At 36.2% G+C, this 12,738-nt stretch overlaps 1 protein-coding gene across 2 annotated transcripts in view; it reads left to right on the top strand.

Annotated features, from left to right (window-relative positions):
• The first annotated feature begins 4,168 nt into the window (after window positions 1-4,168).
• Window positions 4,169-12,738, top strand: part of gli2a (GLI family zinc finger 2a) — a 53,356-nt gene continuing 44,786 nt past the window's right edge. For both annotated transcript variants that reach the window (XM_046845367.1, XM_046845366.1), the window contains exon 1: window positions 4,169-4,573. The gene's annotated coding sequence lies outside the window, so the exon portion shown is untranslated. The remainder of the gene's footprint in view (window positions 4,574-12,738) is intronic.

The following is a 12,738-nucleotide window of genomic DNA, read 5'->3' as shown; positions in this document are numbered from 1 at the left end:
TTGGTTATAGTTTTTATAGTTCTCTTTGCACAGTACTGTATATTCAGAGTATATAGTAGGTTTACTGGTCGGCGCTATCTTGGGTTATGTGTTTTGTCTTGTGTTGTCTTGTGTTGTCTGTCTGCACTGTCTGTCTGTACTGTTTTTTGTCTGCACTGTTTGCACTAGGTTGCACTCGATGTACTTTATGTAGCTTTGTGTTGTAGCTCTATGTTGTTTAGTTTAGCACCAAGGTTCTGAAGGAACGTTATCTCGTTTTTACTGTGTACTGTGTACCACTGTGTATAGTAGAAATGACAATAAAAGCCTCTTGACTTGACTTGACTTGACATAAAACATGTTTGCAAAAAATAGTCAATCATCAATCACAGTAGCTCAGGGGCACCTATTCACAGAATGGATATTTACCTAATTTAAATTTAAGTGTGCCACATTATCTTGACTCTATGCATGGATTTTAAAGCAGCAGTTATGTTCAATGTACAGTAAGGGCATGTTACTAGACATGTGTTGTTGTTGTTTTGTTTGTTTGTTCGTTTGATTGATTTGTTAATACTATTTTTGCTACATGTGTTATTCTACTCTATACTTTTTAAAACCTTAACAACACTTTTTTATATGAAATGCACATTTAAGGCTCATAAAATTTAACAAAGTGTTTAAGTGAGAAAAGTCCAGAAAGGCTGTAAACTGCTGTCTTTAAATCATTTGATACATTAAACATTGACACCACCTATGTTGGTCTAAGGATGTGTAAATATATTAATATAATGTCTATAAGCCTACAGCTGCAAACAGTGGGTGGGTGATAAGGACTAAGTTTTTAAAAAATAATAATAAAATAAATTTAAATACAAGAATAAAAATGAAAAAGATTGAATTGTCGTGAAAATTCCGTGGATGTTCGGTAATGTACCACTAGATGGAGACATTTACCGTATTTGCTTTTTCATTCGTCTGCTTTTGTGCGTTTAACGGTTCCAAGTTTTTCATTCTGTATTGTCTCAGTTTTAAACATTTTTTTTTTTTTTTTTTTTTTACTCATCTGGAAAACTTACATGTTTGATCGTTCTTGTTTTTTTTTTTAACGTTCTTGAAGCCAAGTGTTTTAGGCTGGTCTCAGTAGGGGGCGTTTAGCTCTTAAACGTTTTTTTTTCCAAAAGATCTGCCTGCTTTCTCCTCATTTTAGATTTCAAAACTGAACTAAGACACGCATCTTCTGAATGTTATTTTAATTCATTTTAATCTTAATTCCCATCTTAATATCTCAATGTGTTTAGTCCATGTTCTCTATATTCTTTTTTTCTAGGATTCTATCAATTACTTTGTTCAAGTTGTTTACGTTTTTGTTCTATATTTTTCGAGTTTGGTTAATATATTTTGTTCCAGAGTTTTGTTGTTGTTGTTGTTTACATTTCTGCCATTAATTAAATAATAAAAATTAACCACTTATTTCTGGTCAGGGTTTGCAGTGAATCTGGAGCTAACCCCAGGAATGCTGGGCATGAAGCAGAAATACACAATGACTGGTAAATAAGAGATACATGCTTGCAAAATCTTTCACACCTATGGGCAATTTCCCATGGTCAGTTTACATACTGGAAAGTTTTTGGGTGGCAGGAGGAATCCAGAGAACCCAGAGGAAGCCACAAGGAAAAGAGCATGCACATAAACGGCACACAGACAGTAACCCAAGATTAGGATCCATGAAAACTACAATAGGCCTATAGTAAAAGAAATGAGGTAATGTGTGTGTGTGTGTGTGTGTGTGTGTGTGTGTGTGTGTGTGTGTGTGTGTGTGTGTGTGTGTGTGTGTTCTGACTTTTATGAAATAAGACATGACGAAAGAAGGTAAAAGTAATCCAATGTGCTGTGTGAGCTTAAAGATCATATGCAGATAAAGACAATGCAAGCACTGTTTCTGAAGGAGGTATCCGAGTTAAGAAACCGCAATTACCAGGCATATGAGGTAAAATAAAGAGCCCTTTCACAAAATTAACTGCAAAAGAGTATGCATGTGCGCACACAACCAAAAAAAAAAAGAATTATTATTTTTTGTGTTAACTATAAACATCAGAGTTTTAGAAGCAGTTATAAATAGAGTAAAACTGTTATATGACTCGATAGAATGCAAGGCACAATAATAATAAAAAGAAAGAAACATGCCCATGCACCTTATATAAAAATTCCAACACATTAATTTTTCATTTGTCAAATACCATAAGCTACTTAAAAAAAATCATGAAAATGTAGGGAAAAACATGTTAAAGCAATCTTATAACCAAACCACACCTATACAATCCACTTGTCTTTACAGTGAGAGTGACATTTTGTCTCCCTTCATTCTATCCATGGAAGAGACGAACATGCTCATTAACATTCCTGCCTTAGGGCATGCTGGCACAGGAACAAGGCAAACGGTCTGGGTGTAAGAATCCGTCATTCACAATGCGGGCAGAGCAACAGACCCATGGGCTCAACTTGCTCAAAATCACTCAAGCATAATTCACCAAACAAGTGACTTGCTATACTCCCTAAGGCTTGACCAGGCCATGTGCACTCATAAACAGGATTGACACCACAATGTTGATTTTAGTATTTTGCTGACAAAAATATAGTGGTACAAGTAATTTGGAGTTAAATCAGATGTTGCATAAGTTTGGGAAATCATAACTGCTGCTGCCTTGGCAACAGTGTGGGAATCAGTAGTCAGTCCTGTTATGACGAGGCACTCAAGCGGACATACGCTCAGCAGCAAGGGAGAGAGAAGACACTTTCAACCAGCTTCTAAAGACCTTTTTTCTACACAAAGAAAAACACCTCTTCTTTGAACCAACGACATAAAAATCATATTCTGTGCATGTGTGCATGTGTGTCTTTCACATCATTCAGTCTCTAGAACTATGGGTTAAAGGCTCTGATTCTGCTGTAATATCAACACAGCAAAATTCTCAGTGGTGAAGACTTGTAGAATTTATATAAATAGAGGTTTACACTTTAAACATTGAAAAAGTAATGTAAATGAACACAATGGTAGTAATAAAAACAAATACTGCAATGTTCTGGACTACTGTCCACCCTAAACTGGTTAGGTACGAGTGAAAAATATGAGTGTTTGAATTAACAAATGAACAAACAAATGAATGAATGAATAAATGAATGAATGAATGAATGAATGAATGAATGAATGAATGAATGAATGAAGGAATGAATGAATGAATAAATGAATGAAGGAATAAATGAATGTCTACTGTAAGAACAAAACAAAAGCTAAATAAAGTGAAGTGAAAGGCACAACACCAGTCTGATTCAGGATTAACAAAACAACAATAAAAATGTATGTGATGCACAGTATGATTATTTTCAATGAGTGAACATGATGATCTGATAAAACGTACTATTCTATTGACGGCCTACACGTTCCTCTATATGGTGGTTCATAAGCGTCACAGATGCTTCACAAATCTACAAACGACTGCCTATACAAAGAAAAGCCCACTTCTGAGAAATATTTATATGAAGTTCAGAGGAGCGTTTGCACCACAACAACAATCTAAAGGCAGTAATAACCCAGGGCAGGTTATAAATTACATGCATTCGCTTCTTTAACAGGTCTCATCCTATAACAGAAATAGTGTAGTAGCAAGACTTGTACGTTACACAATATCCATTCACTACATTAGAGTTATATTGAACTTTTTTTTAAAGCAATTTAGCTGTCTAAATTGCAGGAAGAGGTAATGTTTACGTCAGGCCTTGGTGTGGAAGCTCGTTTTTCACAATAAGTTAAAAATAAATTGCCTGGAGTGCGTAATATATTCGCTGCTTTCCTTTAAAGTTGAGCAAAATCAAATAGTGTGATGAAACTAATGGAATAAAATCTGAAACTGTAAGTAAAGAGACTATTAGCCCGTTAGCCACTAAACAGTGTACCAGATCTGTTTTATAGCTCAGGAAACAACATTTAAACCATGCTTTTCGGGTGATTTTCTTTGACTAAGGGAACGCGTAGTGATAACGCGTAGTGAGGCTTTTCACAGCGCATAGGCGCGTTATAAAGTGTCTCGACGCGGGTTTAGTGGCTGGAGCGTGAAGGAGCGAGTGAGTGAACTCTGCGGAAGGGGGTGATAGAGAGATAGAGGGGGGGGGTACGGGGAGGGTAAGAGACTGGAAACAACTCCAACATCTTGATCGCTGCAGAGCACAGAGGCTCAGAGTCTGCGCTCAGAAAACTTTTCAACCTACCAACTTTTTATTTTCTTGTCTTTTAACCAACACACACGCGCACACGCACGCGCCGCATCTCTTTCACAAGACTCAACTATTGAAAAAAACTTGCGCGATGTCTACGTGATGGACTGCAGAACATTACGGCCGAGGAGAAAAGCATGAAGCATATGAGCTGAAAGAAGAAGAAGAAGAAGAAGCACATTGTTCTGTGTAGGAGAGGGAAAAAAAGTGCCCGCGCGCTGAAGATTTAAGACCATGAGTGGATTTTCGGTTCAGCTTGCAAGCGAGAAGTCGCGATCTGCTTCTGATCAGAGCTGAAGTTAAAGTTTGTCCGCGCCGCGAGGTGAGCTCAAGTCTTCACTTTCCACTCCGTGCTTTCGGAAAAACTAACACGCCGGAGTTTGTTTGGATGCGCAAACTTTTGGTCGGTCGGGCGAGTTTGCAGAACATGCAGCCTGCTGCACTGATCAGAGAATAGCTTTCAGCATATACAATAACACATCTGTATTTCTGAACATGTGAACTGCTGGAGAGCTATTTACTTATAAACTGATACTTGTATCTCTCTCTCTCTCTCTCTCTCTCTCTCTGTCTCTCTCTGTTTGTTGGTTTTTTTTAATATCAAGATTGTGCAACCTCATGATAGACACATTAAAAACCATCCAGAACCTATTAAATCAAAACTGAAAAGTAAACCACTGGATCCTTAAGAAAGTAAACCACTAGATCCTTAAAAAGTAAACCACTGGATCCTTAAGAAAGTGAACCACTGGATGCATATAGACAGCCACATTGCACTAAATTACACTTAAGCTGGCAGTTCACATTATTCTATTCTAATATATACCATATATATGTTTGTTTTATAACGCACGTCACTTTCAAGTAAAAGACACATTGAGTTTGTGTGTGTGGTGTGTGTTGGGTGTGCTAAATTTAATGTGATGCCCAGTTGAGACCATTAGCATAAGAAGAAAGGTCTTAGTGAATTTGCTATTGTGTGGAATGAGGAGTTCCAACAGTCAGAGACAGAGCGAATGAAAGGGTGTAAAGAAATGATGGGCTATTCAGATTATTCAGCCCTGCTTGGTCTCTGGTCATGAGCCTCTGAGATGTGGGACGGCTGCATCACTTTCATGTCGTAGGCCAGCTTTTCTGTGCGTTACTTTAAGGCTGCCTCGCTCTTTCTCTCTTTGGTGTGTAAAATTTAATGAACACAGGGAAAAAAAGGGAAGCGTGGAAAACAAACATGAATGCGATCCACTAGGCAGTACTGGAGGAGGTGTAGAAAATGTAAGTGACAGCGTAGTGAAAAGTCTCTCAGGCTGAAGTGCAGAACTTCACTTAATGTGTTCGAAGCAAACAATAAAAGGTGATGTAATGTCTTTAGATCACTTACTCATGTAGTTTTTTAGTGTAAATAAGGAGCTGCTATTGTTTTGCATTGCCTGCCAATGTTCACCACTAACCTCACTAAAAACCAGGATGCATGAGATAACAAAAAAATGGAAGAATATATGAGGTATATTGCTGTAAATCATAGTATGTATTATTTTAATCAAATAATGCATTAATTTACATTCATTTGGGATTAGATTAGTAGAAATAATTGAAAACAAGTCACATTCAAGTAGCTATTTAAAATGCCCGTAGGTCAGGACATCATGCAAGCAGTTAACATTGTTCAATATAAATTCAAACAATAGTGACAAAAGTCCAGTGTTTAGAGAGCAGGAATCTGTATTCAATAAAAAAATGTGTTAAAGAAGGTAGACCTAGTCATCATATTATTGTAATATTACTATTACAGAGGCGGTTCTAGGAGTTTATCATGGGAACAAGTAGAATACAAAGTTATTAACATAAGAACCAAATAAGGATATACATTTGTGGTGTGTTCATACAAACAATCATTCCTGCATTTCAAAATGTTATTGTGTACTACAATCCGAAATATTGTTTCTCACTATATTGGCACTGTTTTGAAAGTTATTTAGGATTTCAGTTTGTTTATCACAAGTATCTCTTCTCCTTCTTTCAGCCTGCAGCAGATCCACTTATGCTAAACATGTCCCAGGCTGTACCATTCATAAAAAATCAATCATCAGCATGAATGGCAAAAAAAAATTCTGACTCATTTCAAACATTTATTCAGTTACTTCCCTCTGTTGACTTTAGGTTTTTATTTCTTGTTGTGAATTCACTGTGCTGTATTTGGGTTTGGGTGCTTTGTGTGGGGTGGCATTGCAAACTGTGGTGGCATGATAGTTCAATTGCAAAAAAACAGCCTGCATGTGTAATTTTTATTTCTGCAACATGTTGGCACCTGATCACACATCAACTTCATGGTTTTTAAACCTAGCTGGCATAATGAAAATCTTTGTCCATTTGCAGAGTCGGAGTGGCCAGTCCGTTTTTTTTTTTTGGGGGCTGTGGGGTGGTACTCTTGGGTCTGGGACAATGTAAGTGTCAGATCTCAAATCTATTAGACAAATCTGTGAGAAGTAGCTGAAGTACACTTGGATCTCCATGTGAATCGATGGGCCCCTTAAGTGACCAGCAAAACAGCAGTGTTTCATACAAATCTGCAGTGTTCCAGCAGCTAAAAAAGGTGGTAGAGTGCTGAGGAAACTGTGAAGAGTGCTTACACCTTACATGCCTTTATACTCGCCAAAGAGTGAACTTTGAGTTTTAGCTCTTTAGCTCTGGCCATTACAACATTTTAGTGACTGCTGCCACAGGCCTGTCTAGACATATGCTTCATTCTAACATGAGAAGCTGAGGTTAATTAAGACCACATCACATCCAGTTTTCAGGACAGAAAAGATTCTTTTGCCTATACTTGTCCAGCCACTATGCCATTGTTTGCTGTTTGTTTGGCATCAAATAAATCTAGAAAAACACATTCCTTGCAATTACCCATTTGCCATTTATTGATTGATTTATTCTGAGACAATCTCAGGTCAGGTCAATTTAAAAGTATGGGTCTTTAAAACAAAGAATAAAGCATTTGTTTGTTTTTTTTTATATCTTAAAAAAGTTTAAGGTACAGAATAAAACATGATTATCTTCTTTTATAGGAAATGATCATGGGTGTGGTGTGATGCAGCCTGATGCAAAGTAAATTGTCCATGATTATATTGATTGATGTCCAGCATTTTCAGATGCTTCTCTTGCTTTCATATTTTGCCAAAAATTCTAAACAACAAATGTGTTCATTAATAAACATGTATGTATATTGTGCATAATAGAAGTTTATGTTAATACCTTTTATTTGTACTGCCCATGGCAAAGAAACTTGGACAGCAGCTTTCTGTTACACTGTAAACTGGAGACTCCTTCCATTGCTTTTATGTTTAATCTTTTTGTAAAAAAAAAGTTTTTATAATCTTTTTAGGCTTAGATTATTTTGGGTGTTCACCATACAAGTCTCTGTGAATGGGCCCTTACTATAGAAATGGTAATGTGTTAGTATGAGCACATTAAAGTAAATCTGTAATTTGCCTTGCAGCTGACCCTACTGTCAGACTAAAAAATAAAACCTTCTGAACGAATCTGATTTAAGAATTAAACATCGCTTTGATATAAAGGAATTAAAAATAAACTGCTAAAAATAATATGATTACAAAGGCATGCATTTTCGTAGAACATTGGAGAAAAAAGTGATGTAACAGTAGGTGGAGTTTTTACTTTTTTTATATTTTATATTTTTTACTAAATAACAGAAACATGTATTTTGCACTATTTTGGTACTTTTTTCTCTTATTTTTTTAAAATATTCCATCTGTTTCACTATTTTACTTTGTGCTACATTTTATGTTCACAATTTACAACTTTAGTGTGCGACCCCCCAAAAAAAATGTATTCACATTGTTTTAAAATGTTTTGTATAATCTGTCATATCTATGAATGGCTCAGTGCAATGCTAGCAATTCCCAAACCTGCGATTCATGTGAGGACCAGGCAGAATGTGTGAAGGATGGATTCATTTCATTACTTGACCAAGAGTAAACACTATACTTTACCAAAATGATATGTCTTTTTAAGCAGTTAAAAGATTTTATTTTTAAACTGTGAGAACAGTCTTTCATACAGTTAATCTTGGGTTGACGAACTTTAGAATGAGCTAATGCATGAACATTGCAATTGCTCAACTTCTGACTCTGACTTCTGATTAAGGACAGAAATAAGGATAAAGCTGAAGGCACATCGAACTTTTAACATCACATTTAATTGTGCTATAATCTGTAGTGTGGGAAATAACAGTGTACTGTTCACCTGTAGAGCACCATGCATGAGGGCCATCTTATAAGTACAAAAAAATTTATTCTCAGGATATCACATCATGTTTAGTTTCACCTGGGCAAGGACGTAACAGCAACCGGCCATGAAAAGATCATTATAACGGTCATGGTGACATCTTCATGGCCTGCAAGTTGACTTGCTGTTTCCCTCACTAACATAGACTCAAACAATGGCACACTGTTCCACGTGGTTTTTGCCTGTGCTAATCTGATGCAGAAGCCAATTCTGAACTGCACAAAGCCCTCGGGCAGGTTGGTAAAAACTTCTTAAGGGAAATCTCCTGCTTCCAAGACAGGATTATTGGAAGTGCAGCAGACAATGTAAGCCAGTTGTGATTTATCGGGTGGCCTCCCATAGCCCAAACATGACTTGCCAGGAATGGAGTGGGCGGATGGATCTCCCCATTATGTTCCAAAGGATGAGCAGGAGCATCAGAAATGAGTGTTGAATCACTGCCAGGCCACAGACTCCTCTCCAGCCATGGGAGATGAGTTGTACATGTTGAGCAAGGAGAAGCCATGTGGTAATCTTTAGCAATCAGCCGGTCCCACACCCTGACACACAAAGATCTACTCCCTCTTATGGCCTTTCACTGAACGCTATTCTGGACCTATGCTGGGCTAAAGCCATTCAGTAAGGAATTTTTATTTTTTTTTATACCCAGTAACATCAAGATAATATGCTATTCTTTCATCATCTGTCAACGTCTAGTGTAACTAAATTATGTAGTGCTTTACAATGTACACACCATTCTGATACACTCTAATAACAAGCACTCTCAAGGGATTAAGGGTTTAGGAAAAAGGGACACATAGGGACCATACCACACTTTCATTACGGTTTTTATGCTGCAGGGTGCTGAACTGGACACCTTTTTCAGAGCATCTGTCTTGTAGGTGATCGGATCAAAGACCATACTGGCATAGGGTGTCAAGCAACTGGTATCTTTCTAGCCCCTTCAACTACACAGCATTAGACTGCACAGCCCCTCTTTCCTGTTCCCAGGTGACACACTGCTGAATCACAACTTAGACAACAACTGAGACAGATGGATGTCTCACACTGTGTGGTAAAATACACTTACCAATTGTGACAGTGTTGAGAAATGTTTAGAATGCAATCTGAAATTTTAAGCAATGCTAATTGCCTAGTGTTTGTGAAGGATGAGCTAAATCATTTTCAGAAAATTAATTTTGGGTAGTTTTGCAAACTGGTTAATTGTTCATGCATTTATTAATTTATCCCACAATTATGATGGAAAGAAACAGGTTTTGTCAGTGAATCTAATCACAGCAGAAAGACTATTATGTACTCAATTTTTCAGTTGTGCAAAGCTTAAAAAAACTGTGTTTTTCAAAGTTGATAATTTATTAATTAACTGCAATGTTGACTGCATTTCCAAAACACAAGCCAAAATAATAAGTAGTGACATATAGTAATCTAAATAAATTTAGTTGAGAGGCAGAAACCTTATGGAAAATTGGACCAATAATAATAATGTCATATTTACAGGTTTGTTGCCTTTCCTATCCACACCATGGGTCACCGTAAAGAATGATTGTTTGGGACTTTGTGAATATGAATAGAGAATACTATAACCTGACACCTTATTCCCAACTACATTTTGGCTGCATGGGATTGGGATTCTTAATGTTTGATTGCTTTCCTGCATTGTTTTCATATTTACATATAAAAGGTCTACACATCTGTGTTAATAAAAGTGGTTCAGTCTGGGAGAAATGACAGCTGAGATTGTGACAGGAAAGTGCTAACAACACCACTGGGTTTTAGTGATCCGAACAAATGGTGTTTAAAGGAAACAAATTCTTTGTGTGCTTTGTAATGTGACAATCAACAGCTGTGACCTCAGAGTCTTACACAGCATTAGCATCAGTGAGTTTTACTTTATTTTAAAACCTGTTTGCAGCATAAACACAAGTTGTGATGATTTAATTACCACCTTAAATATACATAGCTATGTGTTCTCTTGCAGCCACTGCAGTGAAATATTCCTCCACATGCTTACGTGTAGGCTGTGAAGCTAACATCTGTTTTAGATTGAAGGGGCACAAAGAGCTCAACCACAGGATATTGCATTTTATGTGGGCCTGGTGGGGGAAGTGCAGGCTCATCCATTCGACATTGGTTGTCTTTTGACCTTTTATTTTTCACATTTAACATTTAAAAAAAAAAATAGCAAATGGAATTCAAATGCAAACTAAAAGCTTGCTTGTGTAGAAGAGATTCAAAGCATGTCCTGTTAGCATGTAGCACATCTGGATTTAGTCAAATTTAATGTCTACCTTTGTCTAGCTCTATCTGATGATAACATTTTGGGTTTTTTAATCACAAATAGTAGGTCTACTGCCTTGGAAATGCCTAGCAGTGTTAGTACTTTTGAATAGTTGCACTTTTCAAAGCAGAGCTACACAGATTAATGTTCATATTGCTTCCCGGTAGCCAAACTGAAATTGAAGGAAAGGCAAAAGCTAAACTGAAATCTCTTAAGTTTGCAGTATATTTAGTATCTCACCTCAAGGACATAGTCTGGGTGTGTCCTGGAATGTCATCAAATATACAGTAACTCTTTAAAACTATTATTTTGACATACTATACTACTCTAACCAGTAATATACAGCAGAGAAAATGCTGGCTAGTAAAAAGGGGATTGGATTAAAGGTTTTCATGCTGTTACTGACAAGGGGAAAAGCACATTGATTGACCATCCACAGTGGTTAGGACTGGCCTCAAATAAATAGAACATTTCTCATTGCAAAAGAAAAAACTGTGTGCTTGTGGACTGAGTCATCTTACTTAGTGCTGTAAGACAGAAGTGAGTTTGGGGGTAAAGGCAGCAGTACATGTCAAAATCAATTCTCCTTGATGCTTACAATCTGTAACATTGAAAAAACCTATAAAATGATGTATATTATGAATGTGTATTATCTTGGAAAAAAAAGTATGTATAGAATGGTATGTTTAGAATGGTCACAGGTCTTGTAGGTCTAACAAAAAATAGAAAACAAACTGAATTATACACTAAAAATAACTGGGAACACAAAGAAAATCTAAACTGTTCTAGGGTGAAAAAGTGCTTAAATGGTTAAAAAACATTTTAACCATTCCAGTGTGACTTCACCAAACCAGTGTGACTTCACCAAAGTACAGAATAAACCTGAATGTTTTTCCAATGAACCGAAATTCAGAATTTGTCACTTCTGCATGCCTGTCTACAGAAGGTATTTCTGTAAAATAGAAGGATACTCTTACAATAAAATTATCATTTAAATAAATATTCTTACATTTTTTGTTCAAATGCTTCATAAAAGCAAAGTAGGCCATCATAGTGTACGTAAAACATTATCAACCATTTTTTATTCTAACCAATGTAATGGTATTTTAGCCATTTAACAAACAATCCCAATGTGAAAAATACATTCAAATAAATATTTCTGGCCCCTGGTTTTAAACAGCTGAAAAAAAAAACCCATAATTGTGCAAAGTACTTGGAAACAATAGTATTTTCTTAAGACATTCCATATAATGCTATGTTAACACCTCAACAAACAATTGTCTTTGTCTGGGGATGACTTAATGGCAGGAAACTTCAGTATCCCTGACCTGCTTTTAGGGTCATTGACATTCTAGAAGAAACATGGTGGACCTGTAGCACCATCACCATGTCCTGTTTACAAGATATCAGTCTAAAACTAATAATGAAATTCAAACATTTTAACTAATAGTTCATTTAAAATGTGAAAAAGAGCACATTTAGAGTTACCCTAATGCATGCATTCCTAAGATTGAGTTTATTGATTGCTGAAATTGTCAGAAAATATACTTTGCACCTATTTACCATAACTGTAATTGATCTACTGAAAGAGTATCTGCTTTGATAAATAGACTTTCTGCCAGATAGTAGTCATCTTTATAAATCTCCTGCATGATTCTGAAAAGTTTGTTCATTTGAATACATTCTTTTAGAGGTTAGATTTTCATCCAGGGCCTTTTGATTATAACAATAAAGGGAAATTGCTAAAGCCATACTTTACACATTTTTCTTTTTACTATTTTCTATAAGAAAAGCAAATAGGACACTTTGAAACCCTATAAATTTGTTGGTATTTTTGGTAAAAATTGCTGAAATATTTCTTTTCTGAAGCTGATATGGAAGCAGATATTTTTCTTAACCCTTTCTAAAAA

Source organism: Silurus meridionalis, chromosome 3 (genome assembly GCF_014805685.1).
Source record: "Silurus meridionalis isolate SWU-2019-XX chromosome 3, ASM1480568v1, whole genome shotgun sequence".
NCBI classification, from domain to species: Eukaryota; Metazoa; Chordata; class Actinopteri; order Siluriformes; family Siluridae; genus Silurus; species Silurus meridionalis.
This window is presented reverse-complemented; position numbering and strand designations above follow the sequence as displayed.